This window comes from Elephas maximus, chromosome 4 (genome assembly GCF_024166365.1).
Source record: "Elephas maximus indicus isolate mEleMax1 chromosome 4, mEleMax1 primary haplotype, whole genome shotgun sequence".
Taxonomy (NCBI): domain Eukaryota; kingdom Metazoa; phylum Chordata; class Mammalia; order Proboscidea; family Elephantidae; genus Elephas; species Elephas maximus.
The window spans coordinates 128670105-128689562 of NC_064822.1; the positions used below are offsets into that span (position 1 = coordinate 128670105).

At 38.4% G+C, this 19458-nt stretch overlaps 1 long non-coding RNA gene across 2 annotated transcripts in view; it reads left to right on the forward strand.

The window, feature by feature from the left end:
- Positions 1–19458, forward strand: part of LOC126075758 (uncharacterized) — a 133242-nt gene that overhangs the window by 40058 nt on the left and 73726 nt on the right. Inside the window, exon 3 of one of the 2 annotated variants that reach the window (XR_007517256.1) lies at positions 2049–2142. The exons of the other annotated variant lie outside the window; for it this stretch is intronic. This is a non-coding gene — a long non-coding RNA (uncharacterized LOC126075758). The remainder of the gene's footprint in view (positions 1–2048; positions 2143–19458) is intronic. 2 annotated transcript variants of the gene reach the window in all.

Here is a 19458-nt window from a genome sequence, read left to right on the forward strand (position 1 = left end):
GAGCCAAAAGTACCAGTCAAAAGCTATGAGAGCCCAGAGAGAGACCAATTACTGAGGCCTGAAGGGTCTCAGTTAAAATTAGAGAAGCCTTTGAAGGGTGATCAAAACAGTTGCAGGAAAAGAAAGGGGAGGGCAATCTACTGAGAGGAAATTGCATAATCAAAGCCACTGAGGCATGAGAACTCATAGCAGAGTTAGAAAATGGGGAATGTTAGCAATAGCAGGATTGAAGGTTGCCGGGAAAGCTGGCCTGGGCTGAGGCTGTGAGAGGCCTTGAATGTCACGTTGTGGAATGCGGGCTTCATTCTGTGTGCTACAGGGAGCTCACCAGAGTTTTTTTTTAAGGAAAGTAGTTTATCAGACCTGTGCTTGGTAAAGTAACTTGTGGAGTCATCTGTATTGATTAAGAGCCTAGGTATCAGGGAGACTGGCTTTGGCGTAGAGATTATAAAGAACCTTTGGCTTTCTTTTACGTGGCCAGTATATTAAAATTTTGAAAGAACCAAAAAGTTATTTGTTATAGGAATAAAAGTGGAAAGAAATTCTTACAGCCTCTCTAAGAGAGATTAAACTAAGAAATTGAAGTTGTTAGCAAAACTGCCACTTAAAATTTCAGACCTGCAAAGAAATGGAATTGCCAAATTACACACATATTTCCACCAGAGAACCGGGTCTGCACAAAGTGGGCGAAGTAAGCAAAGCATTCAAGGCTTAAGACTTGCATTGCTCTTCACCAAGAAAGGCCGATGTTGTCTTCTTTGAATCAACTCTTTCATATTCCCTTGAAGAGAAATTGATAGTGTTGTGGAAAACTTGCCTATCGAAGTCACAAAGAAAACCGCATCCCAGTATGAGTAAACTGGTATTATGTCAAAGTAACAACTTACCAAACTTTTGACCCACACTTCCCAAAAAAGTGAGGTAAGAGAATGTTTTAAAAGAATCAAGTTTGAGTAACATAAAAATAGCATACAACTTCCTCACCTTACTCATTTGAACATGGGGGAGTGGTAGTTGTTTTTGTTAACTGCTGTTGAATCGCCCTGACTCATGGCAACCCCAAGCACAACAGAACTAAATGCTACCCGGCCCTGCGCTCTCCCTGTGATCAGTTGTGGATTGAACCTTTGTGATCAATAAGGTTTTCATTGTCTGCTTTTCAGAAGTAAATGGCTAGGTCTTTCTTCCTAGTCCGTCTTAGTCTGGAAGCTCCTCTGAACCCTGTTCAGCATCATAACTACACATAAGCCCCCAGTGACTGACGAGTGGTGGCCACCTGTGGGGTGCATTGGCCTGTAACCTAACATTGTCCGAACTGGTCACATATTCTCCCATGTAATCCAAGACCAAAGATCATTTCTTCAAGGTCCTTCTGAAGACTCTCCTTCCAAGTGACATGTTCCCTCACTGATCACCTTTGCCCTAGTGACCATCCTCAACTTTCATAGGGTAGTTGCTCTAAGGATTTGTTTTTCTGAAACACAACTTTTAATGGCTCCTTAAATATTTTATATATAATAGTTCACCTCTCCAATTTAACTATAAGCATTTTGAAAGTGGTAACTATAGCTTGAGTATATGTCTATAATTTTTTCATATGACACATTAAAATAAATAATAACAAAACAACAATAATAGCTAAGACTTTTTGAATGCTAACCGTGTGTTTAGCATCTTTCCAAAGGCTTTACGTGTATTAATTCATTTAGTCATAACAACTGCGTGAGGCAGATACTATTATTGTGCTCAGCTTACACTTGAGGAAACTGAGGCACAGAAAGTTAATTATCTTTACTACAGTCACACAGCCAGTCAGTGTATGATCTTAGGCAGTCTGACACCAGAACTGTACTCAAACATATCCTTTTATATATATATATTTTTTTTTTTCCCTTGAATTCAAAGTCCAAAATAAAAGCACAGTTGAAAAATCACAGCTTCTAGCCAGGAACTGCAGACAAGATTTGGAGATTGAGTATGGTTTAGCTTACAAAACATAGAGAAACAACTTTCCCACTGTCTCATCAAGGGTTTGTGCCCCATCACAGCCCGGGGATATCCTTGTCGTCTGCATCAGAGAAACATGGCTTCTTGGATCCACAGAGGGAATGAATGTGCTGTCACGGGGATCTGAGGATAAATGTGAGTAAAGTATATACAATGATAGTAAGTAGAAGGAACATCACAAACAGACAACATATGAACTCATTACTGAAATAGTGAATTCTTCTCTCACCTTCTGGTTAGTGAATGGCCGTGATTGGCATGTGAGAAGAAGAATGTCTTTGCATAGTCAATAAAATACAGGTGAACATTGTGCTGGTATTCTCTGCTTTCAGCCAAGATCAGTCCATGTTGCATTTGTTTGTTGACACATCTCAATTGGTATTCCATCAATTCCTAGAGCCTTGTTTTTGACCAATGCCTACAGTGCAACTTGGACTTCATCCTTCATTACCGTAGATCCTTGATCATATGCTACCACCTGAAATATTGAATGTCGACAAATTCTTTTTGGTACAGTGACTCTGTGTATTCCTTCCATCTTCTTTTGATGCTTCCTGTGCCGTTTAATATTTTCCCCATAGAATCCTTCAATATTGCAACTCGAGACTTGAATTTTTTCTCCACTTCTTTCAGCTTGAGAAATGCCAAGCATGTTCTTCCTTTTGGTTTTCTAACTTCAGATCTTTGCGTATTTCATCATAACATTTTACTTTGTCTTCTCGAGCCACTCTTTGAAATCTTCTGTTCTGCTCTTTTACTTCATCATTCCTTACTTTTGTTTTAGCTATTCTACATCCAAGAGAAAGTTTCTGAGTCTCTTCTGATATCCATTTTGGTCTTTTCTTTCTTCCTTCTCTTTTTAATGACCTCTTGCTTTCTTCATGTGTAATATCCTTGATGCTATTCCACAACTTATCTGATCTTCACTCATTAGTGTTCAATGTATCAAATCTATTCTTGAGATGGTCTCTAAATTCAGGTGGGATATATACTCAAGATCGTACTTTGGCTCTTGTGGACTTGTCCCAATTTTCTTCAACTTCAACTTGCATATGAGCAATTGTTCCACAGTCAGCCCCTGGCCTTGTTCTGACTGATGATATTGAGCTTTTCCGTCATCTCTTTTCGCAGATGTAGTCGATATAATTCCCATGTATTCCATCTGGCGAAGTCCATGTGTATAATTGCCATTTATGTCATTGGAAAGAGGTATTTGTAATGAAGAAGTCATTGGTCTTGCAAAATTCTATCACTTGATCTCTGGCGTCATTTCTATCACCAAGGTGATATTTTCCAACTTGCCTAGCTAAGCCCAGCCCAAATTGCTAAGTTACAGCAATTTATGAGCAGGTAAATTATCGCTGTTTTGAAGCAGATTTTGGTAAGATTTGTTATGCAGCAATAGCTAATTGACAAAAACTCCAAATGCAGATTGAGACAAGAAACTCAGTGTCTTTCTATTACCATAATACAAACATTATTTCCTTAAGGGTTGTCACTGAAGCTTTATATAAAGTCCAACAGCTCTTCCCCCAATACGCAGGCACACACGCTCTTTAATCTCCCACCTGCTCTGTTCACATGTTCTTTTGGGCTTTTCATTTCTCAGTGCCCATATTGTTATATTTCTAGCTAGTACTTTTAACTAGCTCCATTCCCATATATCCAGGTGCTTTTTGTACTATAATAGTTGTTATCACTTACTATGTGTTAGAAATTGTTCCTCACTATCTTCTTATCAGGAGGCCTAGTGGTACAGTGGTTAAGAGCTATGGCAGGCTACGGCTACTAACCAAAAAGTTGGCAGTTTGAACCCACTAGCCACTCCTTGGAAACCCTATAGGGCAGTTCTCCTCTGTCCTATACCGTCACTATGAGTTGAAATCGACTTGACGGCAATGGGTAAGGTATCATCTTGTCAGGCTGAGTACCATTATATTGCTCATTTTACAGATGAGAAAACTGAGGTACTGTAGATTAAGTCTGCTAAAAGTCACAGAGCTAATAGTTAGGATTTGAGCCCAGGCAGGATACCTCAAGTCCATGCCCTTAAGACCTGCACTCTTAAGACCTTAAGGCCTGCCTCTCTAGGTAACCTCTTCACATTCCAGGCTTTATATGTTCAAAACCAAGCTCTTCACTTTCTCTCACAAACCTCATATTTCTCATATTCCCTAACTTGATAAATGATTATCACTTACTTACATGCCCAAACCAGAAAACTGCCTTTCCCTTACCCACAATTTCACGAGTAATCACATTTTAAGGAATCCATATTTCTCTCCTCCATCCTCACTATTATTTTCTTACATCAGAATATCATTATCTTTATTTTAAACAATTGCTTGTCACTGGCCTCCTTGCCTTAGTTTTCCTTTTTGCTGACCCTTTCCCATCCCCCAATCCTTTCTCATCCCCCAATCTATCTCCATATCACCGCCAAGAAGGATATACATTGTAAACAGAATAGTTTACTTCAGAGGTGCAAGACAGCCACAGTGGTGTAATTAAGATTGTGTGTGATTGTGAATGTATGTGTGTGTAAATGTGTGAGTTTGTATGCGTGTGTGTGTGTGTGTGTGCTTGTAGGTGATAAATATTGCTTGAAGATAGAGTGACCAATTCATCACAGTTTGCCTTGGACTTTCTCTGTTTTAACATGAAAATTCCATATCCCAGGACACTTACCACTCCACTGCAAACCATGACAACTGGTCACCCTACCTGATGGGGTTGTTTAACTACGGTGATTGAACCTGTAAGGGAGCCTGTGTTGATGTTCTGAACTTCATTGAAGCCAGTTAGGATCTTTACTCCTTTCTTTCTCTTTCTTTCACAGTTTACTCACAGCCTTCAGATTAACCAGCTAGAGAACCAGCCATCAAAACAGGTTCATAAGTCCTTATTTGCTCAACCTTCCAGCAGCTTTTGATACAGATGACTACATCTTCCTTCCTAAAATATTTTTTTATACTTGGCTTCCAACCATCACATTCTCTTGGTTTTCTTCCAATATTAATCTCTCAGTCTTCTTTGATGACTCTCTTCCACCTCTACTAATGTTGAAGTGCTCCAAGTTTCTTTGGCTCTATTATTTTATTTATCAATATTCCCTGCATAGTCCACCCCTAAGTTCAGAATCAATTTTAAGATAGAGGAGTTAAAAAGAGGAGGTCAAAATGTCAATTTCTTACTGAATTTTAAATATTTATATTGGAGAATATGGTTTGAGTTGCAGGCTAACTGGACTTGCTAATATTTTACTGATTCACCCAACCAGTTACGGACACATTTGAATAACCATAAACCTCCCCCAATGGAAACCAGAATACAAACCAAACCCATTGCAGTCGAGTCAATCATAATTCATAGCCACCCTATAGGACAGAGTAGAACTGCCCTATAAGATTCCAAGGCTGTAATCATTATGGATGCAGACTACCACATCTTCCTCCCATGGATCTTTCAGTTAGCAGCTGAGCAGACCTCCTCCCCCAGTAGAAACTTGGCCCTAAAAAACTCAGAGCATGGAGCATTAGAAAATTGTAGGCAGACAGATGCCAAAAAAATACAGGAAAATGAATGAACTATGACTAGTTGATTCCTTCTCATAAACTGACCAATTGGTATGTTAATCCCCCTCCCATGGGGAAGAGTGGCAGCGAGAAGTCAGGACTGTAACATTGGCAGAAATTCCTCATAGGAACATAAAAACTGAGGTGTAACAGTTTCACCTATAACAAATATCATCTTTATGCTAAATGACTTTCCAATATATCTCCAATTTCAACCTCTTCCCTGAGCTTCAAACTTACATATCCACCTGCCTACTTAGCTTCTCTGCTTAGAAGTCAAGTAGGCATTTCAAACTCAACAAGTCTAATAAAGAACTCTTGATTTTTTTTTTTTTTCATTATTCCCTTTGCTACTTCCACAATCTTCCCCATTTTAGGAAATGGTACCACCATTGACCGATTAGGCCAAACATAAGGAATCACCTGGGACTCCTTTTTCCCTCACACTCCACATGTAGTCCATTAGCAAATTATGTAAGCTCTACCAATTCCATATCCCACCACCTCTACTACAGATTCCAGGTCTACCATCCTCTTCTGCCTTGTCCACTGCAATGGCCTCCAAACTGGCTTTACTGCTTCCTTTTTTGTCCCTTCAGTCTATTTTCTGTACAACTACCAGAGTCATCTTAAAAATTAAATAAGATATTACTGCTTTCCTATTTTTTGAAAAATTTACTTTGCTGTCATTGTTGAGAATATACACAGCACAACATACACCAATTCAAGAGTTTCTGCATGTGCAACTCATGACATTGATTACATTCTTTGAGTTGTGCAAACATTCTCACCCTCTTTTTCTGAGTTGTTCCTCCCCCATCAATAAAAACTAACTACCCAAAAGGTTCATATCTAGTCTTTCAAGTTGCTGTTGTCACTCGAATACTATATAGATATTCTTAAAATAGCATAATGCTTGGCAGACATTTTTTACTAGTTAAGCCAACTATTGTTTGGTTTTAAGAAGACTTCAGGGATTTTTTTTGTTTAAATTTTAAAAATCATCTCAGTGTAATAGTTTCAGGGCTTCATTCAGCCTTCATGACTCCAGAAAGTCTAGAGTCCATGAGAATTTGAAATTCCGTTTTGCATTTTCCCCCTTTTGATCAGGATTCTTCTGTAGACTCTTTGATCAAAATGTTCAGTAGTGGTAGCCGGGCACCATCCAGTTCTTCTGGTCTCATGGCAAAGGAAGCAGTTGTTCATGGCGGCAATTAGCTACACATTCCATATCCTCCTCCTGTTCCTGGCTCTCTTTCTTCCTCTGTTGCTCCAGATGAATAGAGACACATTGTTGTGTCTCGTATGGCTACTTTCAAGCTTTTAGGACCCCAGGCACTACACAATGAAGTAGGAGGTAGAATGGATTTAAACCCCTCCAATTTTTTGTCATTATACTTAGAATAAAACCCAGCCCTGATTTATGCTCACCATCGTATATCTCTGCCTACCTCTCTGTCCTTATTGCATATAAGCCTGCCCCATTATTCACTTAACTCCAGTCACTTTGGCCTCTTTGATTTTCTTAAAACATGGGAAGCTCATTTCTCTGTCAGAACCATTGCACGTGGTAATTCTTGTCCTTTAGCCTGAAACTCTCTGGAATTGTCTTCTCCTTTTCATTTCACCCATGTCTCTGCTCAGTTGTAACTCCTAAAAGGACCTTACTTGGCTGCTGGATCTAAAATCCTACCTTCGTGACTCTCAATTCCCTTACCCTCTGTCATGGATTGAATTGAGACCCCCCACAATATCTGTCAACTTGGTTAGGTCATGATTCCCACTATTGTATGATTGTCTACCATTTTGTCATCTGATGTGATTTCCCTATGTGTTATATATTCTATCATTATGATGTTAATGAGATGGATTAGCAGCAGCTATATTGATGAGATCTACAAGATTAGGTAGTGTCTTAAGCCAATCTCTTTTGGGATATAAAAGAGAGAAGTGAGCAGAGAGACATGGGGGAACATCATACCACCAAGAAAGCAGTCCTGGGAGCAGAGCACGTCCTTTGGACCTGAGGGTCCTATGTAGAGAAGCTCCTACACCAGGAGAAGATTAATGACAAGGACCTTCCTCCAGAGGTGACAGAGAGAGAAAGCTTTCCCCTGAAGCTGAGGCCTGAGTTTGGACTTTTAGCCTACTAGACTGCGACAGAATAAACTTTTCTTTGTTAAAGCCATCCGCTTGTGGTATTTCTGTTACAGCAGCACTAGATGACTAAAACACCTTCTCTTGTTTTCCTTCAAAGCATTTACAACTGCTTGAGATTATATCGTATTTTTATTTGACTATTTGTTCATTGTTCGTTTTTCCCACTAAGTTGTAAGTTTCAGGAAGACTTTTTGTTCCCTACTATAGCTCCAGCACTGACAATGGTTCTTGGAACAAACTGGGCATTCAGCAAGTATTGGTTGAATGAAAATATTTCATGCAATCTAAATGTTTCTAATTTGCAAATTTGGTCATGCCACTTGCTCTCTAAAAGCTACCAGTGGTTTCTCATTGCTGTCCAGGCAAAATCTAAGCATTTAATATGGCATACAAGGCCCTTTATGACCTTTCTACATCCACTTTCCACCTTCATCCCTAGCCACTCCCACCATGCTGCTTGAGCTCTAACCTCTACTAACTTTTTTAAGGCTAGAGCTGTGCTCATTCACCTTTGTATCTTAGACTATAGCACAGCACCTGGCACAAAATGGCTACAAAGCAGCTGGCATAAGTGACAGAAATTATTTTATAGAACAGAGAGCACAGGGTCTTGATTTTACATTTAACTACCTGGCAACTATGTTGATAAAATGGTGGTGACAAAATCAGCCCTACCCATGTCATGAGTTTTCTGAAAAATAAAATTTATTCAACCAATATTTATAGAGTAACTACTAACTGCTTGGCAGTGTTCTAGGTGTTGTGTATACATTGGTGAATAAAACAAAGATTCCTGCCTTCATGGAGTATATGTTGCAGTGAAGTAAAGACAGAAAAAAACAAACAAAAAAATACACACACACAAGAAGATAGTAAGTGCAATAAAAAAAAATAATAAATAGTAAAATAATAATAATAAAAAAAAAGTGCAATAGAGAGGTATAAATTAGGGAGTAGGAAGTACCAGGAGCAGTGCATATGCACATTCTATATTTGATGGTTAGGAAAAGGCTCACAGAAATGATTATGTTTGAATAGAGATCTGAAGGTGTTGAGGGAATGAGCCATGAGGCTATCTGGGGGAAGAACATTCCAGGCAAAGGGAGAAATAAGTGCAAAATTCCTGAGGTAAGAGCAGGTCTACCATGTTCAAGGCCAAATTCTGAGCCATAAAATAAGTCTCAATAAATGTAAAGGCATTCAAACCATACTAAGTATTTTCTCTGACCACAATTAAAGTATATTTTAATCGGTTTAATAAATAAAAAACAAAAAGAATCTCTGAAAAATTTCCAAACATTTAGAAACTAAATAACACACTTCTAAATAACCGATGGATCAAAGGAGAAATTAAAAGGAAAATCAGAAAGTATTTTGGACTGAATGAAATGCAAAACACAAAATATCAAAATTTGCAAGATGATGTCAAATTTGTAACTCTAAAATCCTCATATTAGAAAAAAAGGAAGATTTCAAATTAGTGACCTTAGCTTCTACTTTAAGAAATTGAGCTAATAATACCCAGAGTAAAGAGAAGAAAAGAAATAATAAAGATCAAAGTGGAAAACAACAAAATAGAAAACAGAAATACAATAGAGCAAAATTGGTAAAATTAGAAAAAAAGAAAACTAGTTCTTGATAAAATCAATAAAATTGATAAGCTTCTCACCAGACTGATTAAGAAAAAGAGGGAAAACACAAACTACCAATATCAGAAATGACAGAAAAGACACCATAGATTTTACTGATATTAAAATGAAAATAAATATTATGCATAACTTTAAGCCAATAAACTTAATAACCTTGATGAAATTCAAAATATTTCTTGAGCAACATGCACTTCTGAAGCTCACTCAAGAAGCAGTAGGTTGACACAGTGGCTCCAACAATGGGCTCAAACATAGCAAGGATTGTGAGGATGGCCAAGGGCCTGCCAGTGTTTTGTTCTAAGTAGGGTCACTATTAGTTGGAGCCAACTTGACGGCATCTAAAACACAAAGAGTTGAGATTGAGAATAAAAGCACTTTTTTTTTTTTTTTTAACACTTTAAGTTCTATTCAAATTTGTTATAGCTATATCAAAGGTAAAGAGGAATTTAGACTCAGTTTATTTGGGACATTTTGGTGCACAGATTGTTTTAGTATTAAAGATTGTGAACTTAAATCCCTTGATTCTGCTCACCTCTGCAATAAAAATGCTTTTGGTGGGAAAAAAAAAGAAAGATGAAGTAGCTATTGAGTAGTTTTGTATCTACTAAATGGAAACCCTGGATGGTGAAAACAGTTAAGCGCTTAACTACTAACATAAAGGTTCGCAGTTCAAACCCACCTAGAAGCACCTCTGGAGAAAACCCTGGTTATCTGCTTCTGAAGGGTCACATGCACCATTTTTGACAAGCTGCTCTACATATGCTTCTTATCTATAAATAATAATTCTTTGATTTAAAAAGCTTTTTGGTAGAGAGGGCTCTAGAGGAATGTGGGGTACCCCGGTTGTGCGGTGCACAATCAAATTTCATCAAACACTTTTATTACATATCCCTTCATTTTATTGTCAGAAACAAAACAAACAAACAAAAATGTTATGCTGAATGATTGTTGTTAGTTGCCATCAAGTCGGAGCTGACTCATGACGACCTTACATATAACAGAACGAAACGTTGCCATCTTCATGATCATTGATATGTTTGAGTCCACTGTTGTGTCCATTGTATTAATCCATCGCATTGAGCGCTTCCCTGATTTTTGCTGGTAGAACCCTAAAATAATACAGCATTCTTAAATGTGATATGCTTGGTCCTGACTTGGTTGTATGTCAGAAACACACAAGTTTTAATCTTTTTCTAAGAAGCTACTCTCCCTTGAATCAGCCACTCGTAGTCATTGTTCTCCTGACTTACAGAATCTAGTTCCTAGCCATGCCAGGGTGACCAGAAGAAACACCATCCACTCCTGGGTGGCACACAGGCTCTAGAAATTTGGAAATGATGTTTATCTGTAATACCTGGAGACAAATATCCCAGGAAGTGGAGAGCCAGAATTGTTGAGAAAAAAGGGCCAGGGCTGTAACCAGGTAAATGGAGCTGAGCATCAAGTCTAAGGAATGAAACACCAGGGGAAAACAGACTCATGTTCGGAGGGTTGGGACTGGGACAGAGTTCATAGCCAGGGCTGTGGGTGTGGGGGGTGCATTCGAGTTTCCTTTTCAAGGGCTTTGGGATATGCTTGAGGTGCCCTTTTGTCCTCAGTGGTTTAAAAGACATACATAATCCAGCACAAGTCTAATTTAGTGTTCTAGATCATATGATTTAATTTGTTCTAACAGCCATAAAAGAACAATGCAATGGCGAGAATGTTAGGTCCCTTTGCAAGAAGGAGGACAGGGAACACTGTTTGGCAGAAGTGAATACCATGTAGAGAATTATCAACCTCATCCACATATAAAGTCAATTCTGCTGACACGTAAGGGTTTTTCAGTGGTAGACTCTGCAGTTTCTGTTCAGCACAGATACCTTCCACCTGGGAAAGTCCAGCTTGGAGGTGACATTTAGTTCCAGATCACAAAGTTACTTCTTCTCTGCTGTGTGCTTTAGAGTGATGTTTTCTAAAGCTGAACATTATTTGAAAAACTATATACCTGGAAAAGTATATATCTGTACTGAAACAAAAGTGATGAGCCAACAAACCCACACGTCATATTGAAATCTTAGGAGGAAATTACTGCCTACAAAAAATACACACACACAAGTTTTTTGTATGTTTTAATTTCACCAAAAAACCAAACCCGTCGCCACCGAGTGGATTCCAACTCATAGCGACCTTATAGGATGGAGCAGAACTGCCCCATAGAGTTTCCAAGGAGTGCTCGGTGGGTTCAAACTGCTGATCTTTTGGTTAGCAGCTGTAGCACTTAACCACTGTGCCATCAGGGTTTTTTAATTTCACCAAGTCCTGTTAAATGGCTTCAGAATGTTTGAAGCATACAACATTTCCTAGAAATTTGCATATGAATTTTTTCCAATAGAAATGTTTGTGAACATTCAATTTTCTTTTTTTTATGTATGTATTCATTCTTTAAATATGTGAATGTCTATCCCCAATAATTGGAACCTGGACAGTTAAAATTAGGAAAGAATCTAGGTGCTTGCACTCAAAGACTTCAATCTAGTGAGGAATAGAAGTGTATAACAAGTAGTTACAATTAAAAGAGATACGCTAATAAGTACAACACAATTAAAAAAAAAAGTTGCCTTCAAGACTGCTCCAAATATGTATCAAAGGACTGTGTAGCGTACGGTTTTCAATGGCTGATTTTCCAGAAGTAGATAGCCAGGACTTTCTTCCTAGGTGCCTCGGGGTGGACCTGAACCTCCAACTTTTTAGTTAGTAGTCAAGCGTTTTAACCATTTGCACCACCTAGGGACTATAAGCAAAGTATTCAAGGTTAAAGAGAGAAAATGGTTAACTACCAGGGGCTTTGCAGATCAATAGAGCAAATTATATACAAACTAGATCTTGACAGATTAGAAAGAATTTACAAAGGGGAGGAGTAGGCAGGGTGACACTCTAGGCAGAGAGAATAAAGCCTACATATATAGATCGTGTTAAGATCTTATATACCATATTGAGGAGTTTGGACTTATTTTTGCAAGCAATGAGGAGCCTTTGGAGGGAAGCAAAGCTTAGAAATAACCTCACTGTATTTATGATCGTTAGGGAAATTAGAATGAGTATGTTTTGGGCTAATGGGAGAGCTTGTTTTTGTTAGTTGTTGTCAAGTCGATTTCATCTCATGATGACCCCCTGTGTGCAGTGTATAACTGTGCTCCATAGGGTTTTCAAGGCTGTGACCCTGGAAGCAGATAGTAAGGCCTATCTTCCAAGACATCTCTGGGTGTGTTGTAACCACCAACCTTTCGACCAGTAGTCAGTGTTCAACTCTTTTTGCCACGCAGGGTCTCTGTGATGGGACAAGTAGGAGTGGTTTGTTTCTAATGAACAGTAATGTCTTCACACCTTTGATAGTCCCACTCTTCAGCCTGTAACCAGTGATTTATTTTAGTCTGTTGTCCTTGTAGTTGTGGAGGATAATTATATGATCATTTTATGCTTTTATTAAATTATTGTGATGATAATAATGATGAGAAAATAGGATCTTGCTATGAAACTTGACCAAAGTGTCCATGTAAGTGTGCTCACCTATTCTATACTATGCTGATTAACCTGTAGGTGTTTTCCATTCAAAATCCCTTCAAAGTACTCTGAGAAAATACTATCATATCTCATGGCTATTAATTGCCTGAAACATTAAAGGTTTTCTTCTTTGACTATTATAAAGATACCAGTTCTTCCAAAATGAATATATATATTCAACATAATTCTTGTGAATATTCCAGTGATACACACACATACACATATTTGACAAAACTGTCTAAAATAAAAATAATTCTGGAAAATAATATAGACAAGAAAATAAAGAAAACTAGTAGGAAGACTAAGATTAGACTAATCATATCAGATATAGCTTATTATAATGTGCTATTATAGCCTCTGAAATAAAAACAATTTGTTACTAGGCTAAAAATAAAATGGATGGGTAGCTTGGAAATAGAACCTATATAGTCTATAGCACTACAGTGTCTAATAAAGGAGATGACATTAATCAATGAGAAGGTGAAGGTTTACTCAGTTAGGTCTGTCTGAGTGATCAGTTAGTATTTTGGAAAAAAAAAAATCAATTCAGAACCTCATTTCACTTCATACACCAAAATAAATTTTAGATAAAAGGAAATTAATATGAAAAAATCAAACAACAGAAAACAAGTTAAAAAAAAAAAAAGAAGTGAACATTTATCAAATGTTTAGAGGCAAAAGGATTTTCTAAGCTTAGAAATAATAAAAGGCATAAGGGAGAAAATTAACAGATTAAACTATATAAAAACAGAAAACTTCAGTAGATAAAGCTTTGAAAATCATGAGACTAGTATGGAACTGTGGAAATGTCTCCAGAAAATAGTAAATGGATCAGTATCTATATTTTATTATGAGATTTTAGTAACTGACAAAAAACTCCACAGAAAATTAATACAAAAGAGAAATTACAAATAATTATATTTATTGATCGTAACTAATCCATAAATATACAAAATCTATATTCATTATTAGTAATAATAGAAATGCAAAATAAAGCAGCACTGATCTCAAAAAAATAAAAATTTTTTTTTGAGATACAATTGTTTTGCTGAGCTAAATAGTAAGCATGTTTCCAATTGATAATGTTCCACACAAAAGAATAGTGCTGCCATAACAGAAATACCACAAATGGATGGCTTTAACAAAGAGAAAGTTATTTTCCCACAGTCTGGTAGGCTAGAAGTCCAAATTCAGGGCATCAGCTCCAGGGGAAGGCTTTCTCTCTGTCAGCTCTGGAAGAAGGTCCTTCTCATCAATCTTCACCTGGACTAGGAGATTCTCCTGACAAGCTCTGCTCCCGGTGCTTCTTTCTTGGTGGTATGAGGTCCCCACTCTCTGCTTACTTCCTTTTCCTTTTATCTCTTTAAGATAAAAGGTGGTGCAGGCCACACACTCCAGAGAAACTCCCTTTACATTGGGTCAGGGACATGACTTTAGTAAGGATGTTACAATCCCACCCTAATCCTCTTCAACATAAAGTCACAATCACAAAGTGGAGGACAACCAGACAATACTGTGAATCATGGCCTAACCAAGTTGACACATATTTTGGGGGGAAACAAGTCAACCCATGGCAGGGTCTTTGTGTTTGGATGATAGAATTTGTCATTATTTCTTATCTGTTTGAAAGTTTTATTTATTTATTTATTTTTTCACGTGGATCCTTTTTTTTTTTTTTAATAATTTTTATTGAGCTTTAAGTAAATGTTTACAAATCAAGTCAGTCTGTCACATATAAGCTTATATACACCTTACTTCATACTCCCACTTATTCTCCCCCTAATGAGTCAGCCCTTCCAGTCTATCCTTTCGTGACAATTTTGCCAGTTTCTAACCCTCTCTACCCTCCCATCTCCCCTCCAGAGAGGAGATGCCAACACAGTCTCAAGTGTCCACCTGATAGAAGTAGCTCACTCTTCATCAGCATCTCTCTCCTACCCTTTGTCCAGTCCCTTCCACGTCTGTTGAGTTGTCTTCGGGAATGGTTCCTGTCCTGGACCAACAGAAGGTTTGGGGACCATGGCTGCCGGGATTCCTCTAGTCTCAGTCAGACCATTAAGTCTGGTCTTTTTATGAGAATTTGGGATCTGCATCCCACTGATCTCCTGCTCCCTCAGGGGTTCTCTGTTGTGCTCCCTGTCAGGGCAGTCATAGGTTGTGGCCGGGCACCATCTAGTTCTTCTGGTCTCAGGATAATGTAAGTCTCTGGTTCCTGTGGCCCTTTCTGTCACTTGGGCTCATAGTTATGTGACCTTGGTGTTCTTCATTCTCCTTTGATCCAGATGGGTTGAGACCAATTGATGCATCTTAGATGGCCGCTTGTTAGCATTTAAGACCCCAGACGCCACATTTCAAAGTGGGATGCAGAATGTTTTCATAATAGAATTATTTTGCCAATTGACTTAGAAGTCCCCTTAAGCCATAGTCCCCAAACCCCCGCCCTTGCTCCACTGGCCTTCGAAGCTTTCAGTTTATCCCAGAAACTTCTTTGCTTTTGGTCCAGTCCAGTTGAGCTGACCTACCGTGTATTGAGTATTGTCCTTTCCTTCACCTGAAGTAGTTCTTATCTACTAACTAATCAGTAAATAACCCTCTCCCACCCTCCCTCCTTCCCCCCCTCGTAACCACAAAAGAATGTGTTCTTCTCAGTTTATACTATTTCTCAAGATCTTATAATAGTGGTCTTATACAATATTTATCCTTTTGCCTCTGACTAATTTCGCTCAGCATAATGCCTTCCAGGTTCTTCCATCTTATGAAATGTTTCACAGATTCGTCACTGTTCTTTATCGATGCGTAGTATTCCATTGTGTGAATATACCACAATTTATTTAACCATTCATCCGTTGATGGACACCTTGGTTGCTTCCAGCTTTTTGCTATTGTAAACAGAGCTGCAATAAACATGGGTATGCATATATCTGTTCGTGTGAAGGCTCTTATTTCTCTAGGGTATATTCCGAGGAGTGGGATTTCTGGGTTGTATGGTAGTTCTATTTCTAACTTTTTAAGAAAACGCCAGATAGATTTCCAAAGTGGTTGTACCATTTTACATTCCCACCAGCAGTGTATAAGAGTTCCAATCTCTCCGCAGCCTCTCCAACATTTATTATTTTGTGTTTTTTGGATTAATGCCAGCCTTGTTGGAGTGAGATGGAATCTCATCGTGGTTTTAATTTGCATTTCTCTAATGGCTAATGATCGAGAGCATTTTCTCATGTATCTGTTAGCTGCCTGAATATCTTCCTTAGTGAAGTGTGTGTTCATATCCTTTGCCCACTTCTTGATTGGGTTGTTTGTCTTTTTGTGGTTGAGTTTTGACAGAATCATATAGATTTTAGAGATCAGGCACTGGTTGGAGATGTCATAGCTGAAAATTCTTTCCCAGTCTGTAGGTGATCTTTTTACTCTTTTGGTGACGTCTTTAGATGAGCATAGGTGTTTGATTTTTAGGAGCTCCCAGTTACCTGGTTTCTCTTCGTCATTTTTGGTAATGTTTTGTATTCTGTTTATGCCTTGTATTAGGGCTCCTAACGTTGTGCCTATTTTTTCTTCCATGATCTTTATCGTTTTAGTCTTTATGTTTAGGTCTTTGATCCACTTGGAGTTAGTTTTTGTGCATGGTGTGAGGTATGGGTCCTGTTTCATTTTTTTGCAAATGGATATCCAGTTATGCCAGCACCATTTATTAAAAAGACTCTTTCCCCCCAATTAACTGACACTGGGCCTTTGTCAAATATCAGCTGCTCATATGTGGATGGATTTATATCTGGGTTCTCAATTCTGTTCCATTGGTCTATGTGCCTGTTGTTGTACCAGTACCAGGCTGTTTTGACTACTGTGGCTGTATAATAGGTTCTAAAATCAGGTAGAGTGAGGCCTCCCACTTTCTTCTTCTTTTTTCAGTAATGCTTTGCTTATCCGTGGCTTCTTTCCCGTCCATATGAAGTTGGTGATTTGTTTCTCCATCACATTAAAAAATGACAGTGGAATTTGGATCGGAAGTGCATTCTATGTATAGATGGCTTTTGGTAGAATGGACATTTTTACTATGTTACGTCTTCCTATCCATGAGCAAGGTATGTTTTTCCACTTAAGTAGGTCCTTTTTAGTTTCTTGTAGTAGTACTTTGTAGTTTTCTTTATATAGGTCTTTTACATCTTTGGTAAGAATTATTCCTAAGTATTTTATCTTCTTGGGGGCTACTGTGAATGATACTGATTTGGTGATTTCCTCTTCGATGTTCTTTTTGTTGATGTAGAGGAATCCAAGTGATTTTTGTATGTTTATCTTATAACCTGAGACTCTGTCAAACTCCTCTATTAGTTTCAGTAGTTTTCTGGAGGATTCCTTAGGGTTTTCTGTGTATAAGGTCATGTCATCTGCAAATAGAGATAATTTTACTACCTCCTTGCCAATCCGGATGCCCTTTATTTCTTTGTCTAGCCTAATTGCTCTGGCTAGGACCTCTAGCACAATGTTGAATAAGAGCGGTGGTAAAGGGCATCCTTGTCTGGTTCCCATTCTCAAGGGAAATGCTTTCAGGCTCTCTCCATTTAAAGTGATGTTGGCTGTTGGCTTTGTATAGATGACCATTATTATGTTGAGGAATTTTCCTTCAATTCCTATTTTGCTGAGAGTTTTTATCATAAATGGGTGTTGGACTTTGTCAAATGCCTTTTCTGCATCGATTGATAAGAAGATCATGTGGTTTTTGTCTTTTGTTTTATTTATATGGTGGATTACATTAATGGTTTTTCTAATATTAAACCAGCCTTGCATACCTGGTATAAATCTCACTTGGTTGCGGTGGATTATTTTTTTGATATGTTGTTGAATTCTATTGGCTAGAATTTTGTTGAGGATTTTTGCATCTATGTTCATGACAGATATAGGTCTGTAATTTTCTTTTTTTTTTTTTTGATGTCTTCACCTGGTTTTGGTATCAGGGATATGAAAGTTTTATTTTTGGAAAATGTTATTAATGGTGATTTGTTACTTTATAATTGGGAAAAAAGTGACAATACATATCAGTAGTAATTAAGAAAAATATCTTCCTCAAATTGGGGTTGATTTATAATTCTGATACACTGGGCCAATAGACTTCTTAACTTTCACTGTCTGTTGTTTAAGAATCTGCTGAAGAACAATAGGAGCTCTTAGCAAAGAAGGGTATTTTTTTGTCCATCAACATTTGCTAAGGTAGCAAAGTGCCGAAATCTCAGTTGTCTGTCACTCAGAATGCTTTATAACAAAATAGGTTTTGTTATACCTATTTGAGTCAGCCATCATGAGTCAAATCCAGAATTATTTTTTTTATTAGAAAGGTCATATAATTGTCAGAAATATGTATATCCTGCAGCAGTATACTCCACAGAATTCTAAGCAGTGTGATCGTAAAAATGGTGTAGGGGTGGCATCTGACCTCCTCCAACTTCATTAGCGGGGAGGAGAATCAAGATCAACAGCCCAAGGCTGATTCCTATGAGGCAGGGGTCAGACATGCCTCCTTTTTCTGCCATCTTTACCAATTCTGACACCAACTATCCCACCCATGGCACTCCCTACTTCTCTGCTGGGTTCGATAATTAATTGCAATGGCCACACAGAAGTCACAGACAGTACTCACAATTATGGGGTTTATTAGGGAAGTAACAGGTTACAATTCAGATTCAGAAAAGCTCAGGATAAAGTACTTCCATCAGGACAGCCTCTTCCCGGCCATGTTCACAGGCAGGCCTCTCCCTGGCCCTCAGCCTCTGCCCTGCTCAGGCAAGTGTTACAAAGTTTTTAGCTCTGCCAGTAAGTACCCAGAGACACTTCACTCCCCCAGTAAGCCTTGGCCCAAAGGTACTCAGGTTTCTTCTCCGTGGACCAGGAAGCCCACTTTGTATTCTTCTGCCAGTCTCTCTTGCCCCTGTTTCTCTGCCACTGCTTCTCACTGTCTTTAGAGTTATAGCTCTCTCTCAGTCCTCTGGTTCCAGGAGTTTCTCAGTGAAGGGATCCCAGTGGACAGGCTCCACTCTTGGGTCTCCTTCCTTGGTGGTGGTGGTATCCTCTCTTTCCTACTACTGGAATGGCTCATTTAAAGCGCAGCAGCACAGCAAAACTGACCAATCCCATTGGTGGGCCACAATTACCCTATTTGCACAGTCCCACCCAATCACTTGGTTGCAATTTACAAGACCATGGTGAGAAAGGCCACACAAAAGCAATCCATCGTACCACAGTGAAGAAATTAAAAAAAAAAAAAAAAAAGAAAGAAACTATTGCCGTTGAGTCAATTCCAACTCATAGCGACCCTATAGAACAGAGGAGAACTGCCCCACACGGTTTCCAAGGAGCACCTAGTGGATTCAAACTGCTGAGGTTTTGGTTTGCAGCCATAGCTATCAACCACTATGCCATCAGGTTTCCAGTTGAAGAAATAGCATGGCAGAATTACTAGAAACTTTGTCTAGAAGTGAATCACGCATATGATAAAAATTTCAGAAAATTTTACCACCTATTTCTGTTTTCATAAA